This window comes from Eublepharis macularius, chromosome 14, assembly GCF_028583425.1.
Source record: "Eublepharis macularius isolate TG4126 chromosome 14, MPM_Emac_v1.0, whole genome shotgun sequence".
Taxonomy (NCBI): Eukaryota; Metazoa; Chordata; class Lepidosauria; order Squamata; family Eublepharidae; genus Eublepharis; species Eublepharis macularius.
Window position 1 is genome coordinate 32,581,274 of NC_072803.1, and position 6,000 is coordinate 32,587,273.

The following is a 6,000-nucleotide window of genomic DNA, read 5'->3' on the forward strand; positions in this document are numbered from 1 at the left end:
TGCTGCAGCTGCCTGTTGCATCATCTCTCTGTACCTGCTTAGTAGGGGGGCTCAAGAGGAGTGATTAATCTTTGCCAAGTACTTTGAAGATGAGAAGTGCGAAGTGCTGCATATTATTATCATCCTGCCAGTGGGGGCTGCTGCATTGGAATGTAAGTGGAGACATTTGGAGTAAGTTAATACAAAGTCAAATGACATCCAAAGCCGAAGAGCTTTTTAAGTTTATGGCCTTATGAGATGGAAATAGCATGTTTTCCCCATCAAGACTGTGACACAAAGGAGCCTTTGTACCTCCCAACCAGAAGAGATCAAAGCCCCCCTTCCCAATCCTGTCAGCAAAGTTACTTTTTATCCCCTACACCCAGCCCAAACCAGTTAGTGATTTCAACCCCTAAGCAGGCTGTGCCTTGCCCTTATATTACTGTTATATTCTTTACTTCCCCAAGCAATAGGGGAAGCAACCTATTATAGGTGAGAAAAGAGCACTGGAGATATTTTTGTAATATCTGTTTGCTTACAAGTATTTTATTTTATTTACTTTATTTATACCTCATCTTTCTAAAGAAGCTCACATCATTCTCTTCTCTATTTTATCCTCACAACAACCTTGTGAGATAGGTTAGGCTGAGAGGGTTTGATTGGCCCAGCATGCTTCTATAACAGAATAGGGACTCAAACCTGGGCTCTAACTGCAATGCCAAATCAGCGGTAGCATTAAAACAGCTTCCCTAAGTTCTATTCTTTCCTACCATTTGCAAAACTCAAATGCCTTTCTTCTTGGTTAACTACATTCAAAACTGTCTGTTTCTTCCTAGCCTCCATACAAAAAGATGGAAAGTGCCTTGATAGCTAGTAGTCACCAGCCATCTAAAGTAATCCATGCTCATTGAAGCAAGTATCTTCCAGTAATCAGCGTTCAGTGCAATTGACCCAGAGAGGAGAAATTTACACTGCCTTTATTTAAAGAGTCTGACTCAGAAAGGGCAAAGAACATGCGGCCGAAGTCTATGCTCCTGCAGTTCTGAAGACTTGCACAGGAGGAGGGTAAGAAGCCAGTATTCTTCCAAAAGATACATGTTGGAATTGCTATATATAATATAGCCGTAAGATTACAAATCCATAATGTATTCCAGCCCTGAGCTAAACAAAATGTGCAGAGAGCGTTTTGGCTAAAATTTTATTCAGAGGTTTTCTGCATGGTGGATAAAGAACTGAATTAAAATGGGATTTCTCAAGTAGGTTGGACAACATTAGATGTTTATAATTCAAACAGAAAACATTCTGTGAGGACACATTCCCACATAAAGATGTCATTGGAATGCTATTGTATTCTGTCAAATGAGGACATAGCCATCTCTACTCTTTTTGTATCGCTCAAGATGTTTCTTTGACGGCTTGTGGCTACTAGTTGTGACACACTCCACCCACTTGGATGTGGGTTTGAGAGAAACTATTTACACTTGCAATGAAAAGAGGCAAGGAAGCAGAGACCAGAGCTTTTTTTTTTTTTTTGCTTTTTTTGCATTTGATTGGCAAGCTTGAGCTGCCTGCTTACAGACTAAGGCCTGGTTTATACATGCCAAAGAATGAGGTGGTAGAGTCTAGAGGTGGGAGAGTGACCTGCACCACTTCAGACTTCAGCTTTGAATGTTTCTTTGCATTCAAAATTCCATGCAAATCGATTAATTATCACAGCAGGAAGAAAGGTTTCTACCCACTATCTGCTGTGGTGGTTTTCTATTTGCAGTGAATTCTTAACGTAGTGAATCGTTTAAAATGCAGTCCTCCCAACCATCCTATTACTACCTTCTCCTGCTTATGTGAGTCAAGACAAACACTGTCTGCTTGCTCCCCCCAGCCATTTTCAGCTGGTACTTGGCTAGCGTGACATTCCACTTCGTTGCATGCTGCCACTCAATTGAGCAGCAAAAGAAAAATGTCAGGGAAAATGGGGGGGGGGGTGTTGTACCGATGGCATGACATCACTTCTGGTGTGACCTAGAAGTGATGTCATAGCATTGGGCAATGCTCTAGCAATTGCTCAAAAGTCTATGGTTAAACCATAGAGTTTGAGGTGAATGCTAGAGCATTGTCCTGGTACAATGATGTCATTTTTTAGTCGCACTAGAAGTGACATCATGTTATTGGTGCAACACCAAAAAAGTAAGTCCCCACCCCCTGTATCTCCCACTGGTTGCTGTTCCTGAGAGTGCTACCATATGAAAACAATCAAAATATGTTTGATAAAAGTTTCATTTGTAAGAAAAAGACAATTCTTGTGTGTATGAGATTTAGTGGGGGAGGGGCAAGGTGCTATAGCGAGAGACATCCTGGACTAAGCTCCCTGTTCCCCACCACTGCTGGACAGGCTGGTGAGAGGATGGGGGGGGGGCTTTTTGGCATCGCTTCCGGTTTTTTACTGTAAGTGATGTTGTGAATTGTTGCGATCCCTGGCCCCCATATTCTCCTGCCAGGTAGCCAGCTACAGCAGGCAACCTCAATGAGATTCCACTTGGCAGTAGTATCCTTCTTTCATTTTATATATTGTGCCTCAGCTGTGCCCGTGCAAAGCCTTTGTGCCCCAGAACAGTGAAGTGTTCACTGCTAGACGGCACTGCCAACTTTATTATGGCAGCCTCACCACACGGGTGAAGGTCAGTTTGCGTGACAAAATACTCTTGCAGCTGCTGGTCTACTGTGCCTTTGTTAGGTAGTCTGCTGCTTGCTAACAGTCTGAGATGGTGTTGCTATTTTACCAATGGAAGTTTATGATCAAGAGATGGTTTTCTGACTGCTGAAGATCTTTGGCCATCATTAGAGTTTGGAGAAGGTGACACCCCTCCAAGGCTGGGAGCAGGAGAGGGGCAGAGGTGTGTATACATATGTGTGTGCCAGGAACACCACTGAATGTTTTTAAAAAAACAAAGAGACTATGACAAGAGAGTATTATGAGTAGCTGAAAGCTAAGCACCATCAGGTTCTGAGTTTCTCTCCCTCTCTGATGTAGCAGGGCAACAGATCTGCTACTTTATACGAGTACCTCTTTGCTTCTGCTTTGTTTATAAATTTGTAAATAATGAAGGTAGTAGAAAGACAGAGGAAAAGATCAAAGTTGGTAGTATGGCCACTGGAACTTTCCATCTTGGAGAGAAATGAGGAGTTCGTGACAATATACTTCTGTCCCTGAATTAGGGTTGCCAGCCTCCAGGTAGTAAGTGTGCCAAACCAGTATCAGTTCTCAGTCAAATCCGTATTTGCTTAATCAGTTCAATAATCAAAACATTATACACAGTTACAATAAGTATTTAGTAGGGCAGTGACCCTTAAATCAATTCTTATGCGCGGAGAGACATGTAGAAAAGTCCAGGTATAAAGTCCACAAAAAACCAAGAGATATATAAAGATTCTGAGCTGCTGGTAATTCAGCTGGTGAGCAGGGGTGTGCAAGCCAAAAATTTTCGGCTATAGCCGAAAGTAGAAAGCCGAAAGAAGATTCTCTATCGTTAAAGCCGAAAGCCGAAACAAGAATCTCTTTCGGCTTTCAGCTTTCGGGATTCTTTCGGCATTATTTCGGCATTCTTTCGGCTTTTTTCTATGGGAAAATGCCTCCGTCTTCCAGGACGCCTGGAGGAGGCATTTTCCCACCGAATAAGCCCAAAATTGGTGGGGACCTTCCTCTAACCCTTCTCTAGCAACCACCCAAGTTTCAGACAGATTGGACTTTGGGGGGCCATGTTATGGCCCCCCAAAGCAGGTCCCCCCATCCTCCCATAAGAAAGCGAAGGAGCAGCATATTGTTAGCATGCTGCTGCTCATCTTTCTTCATTATTTCCTATGGGGAAAAAATGAAGAGGCAGGCTTCCTTTGCCAGGGGTGGCATTTTGCATGCAAAATGCCCCCTTACCCTCAGGGGCCCTTCTCCCACCCCTCCTCCCACCCCCCACCAAGGCTCAGCCTGCTCCCACTTGGGGGGGCCATTTCATGGCCTCCCCAAGTAGGTGCTCTAATCTCTACCACTGACAGCTGGGGGAGGCTTGTGTTGCCAGGGGTGGCATTTTGCATGCAAAATGCCCCCCAACCCTCTGGAGCCCTTCTCCCACCCCTCCTCCCACCCCCCACCAAGGCTCAGCCTGCTCCCACTTGGGGGGGGCATTTCATGGCCTCCCCAAGTAGGTGCTCTGCTCTCATCTCTACCACTGACAGCTGGGGGAGGCTTGTGTTGCCAGGGGTGGCATTTTGCATGCAAAATGCCCCCCAGCCCTCTGGGGCCCTTCTCCCACCCTTCCTCCCACCCCCCACCAAGGCTCAGACTGCTCCCACTTGGGGGGGCCATTTCATGGCTTCCCCAAGTAGGTCCTCTCAGCCCCTAAAGTCCACCCCTTACAGCCCCACACAAACCCAATTCCCCCCCAGCTGCCACACACAGACCCAAATCCCCACATTAGCCCCTCACAGACCCAAATCCACCCCCACCTGCCCCACACCCATAACCCCAGGAACAGGCTGGCAAAGGCCAGCCCTCTCCCTTTGTTCCCTATGCTGGGAACTTCTAAACTCTCTTTCCCTGGGCAATTCTGCACAGCCCAGGGGTGCCACAATGGTGGGCACACTTCTGAGTGCCAGCTGGTCCCTGTGAAAGAGCACCTGAACCACAGACACCCTCCCTCAAATTCCCCCACCACCTACAGAGATGGCTGGCCAGCCAGCCCCATTGTTCCCTATGATGGGAACCAACTGCACAACAAAGAATAAAACAAGATCAACACAAAATAAAGTTTTAAAAAAATTATATTCTCCCTTCCAAAGTACAAGTAGGCAAAGCATTATGACACATTACACCAGCAGTCCCCCACACAGAAAAATTAAAACAAAACTCACTTAACATCAGAGAATCACAAAGCATGATTCCTGTCAAAAACACTTTATTTCTTGAACAGCTTTAGGTTACACAGCAGGGGGGAACACCAAAGGGCATGGCAGCACTATCTTACACAAAAATAACACAACTCACTTCACATTAAAGAATCACCCCAAAAAATTGCTGTCAAAAGCACTTTATTTCTGTAACTGCTTTAGGTTACACAGTAGGAAGGCACCACAGAGCAGGAAAGCAGTGTACTACACAAAAATAACACAACTCACTTCACATCAGAGAATCACACAAACACAATTGCTGTCAAAAACGGTGAAGTGGGTTGTATTATTTTTTGTAGTACATTGCTATCATGCCCTGTTGTGCCCTCCTACTGTGTAACCTAAAGCTGTTCAAGAAATAAAGTGTTTTTGCCAGGAATTGTGTTTTTGTGATTCTCTGATGTTAAGTGAGTTGTGTTATTTTTGTGTAAGATAGTGCTGCCATGCCCTTTGGTGTTCCCCCTTGCTGTGTAACCTAAAGCTGTTCAAGAAATAAAGTGTTTTTGACAGGAATCATGCTTTGTGATTCTCTGATGTTAAGTGAGTTTTGTTTTAATTTTTCTGTGTGGGGGACTGCTGGTGTAATGTGTCATAATGCTTTGCCTACTTGTACTTTGGAAGGGAGAATATAATTTTTTTAAAACTTTATTTTGTGTTGTTCTTGTTTTATTCTTTGTTGTGCAGTTGGTTCCCATCATAGGGAACAATGGGGCTGGCTGGCCAGCCATCTCTGTAGGTGGTGGGGGAATTTGAGGGAGGGTGTCTGTGGTTCAGGTGCTCTTTCACAGGGACCAGCTGGCACTCAGAAGTGTGCCCACCATTGTGGCACCCCTGGGATGTGCAGAATTGCCCAGGGAAAGAGAGTTTAGAAGTTCCCAGCATAGGGAACAAAGGGAGAGGGCTGGCCTTTGCCAGCCTGTTCCTGGGGTTATGGGTGTGGGGCAGGTGGGGGTGGATTTGGGTCTGTGAGGGGCTAATGTGGGGATTTGGGTCTGTGTGTGGCAGCTGGGGGGGAATTGGGTTTGTGTGGGGCTGTAAGGGGTGGACTTTAGGGGCTGAGAGGACCTACTTGGGGAAGCCATGAAA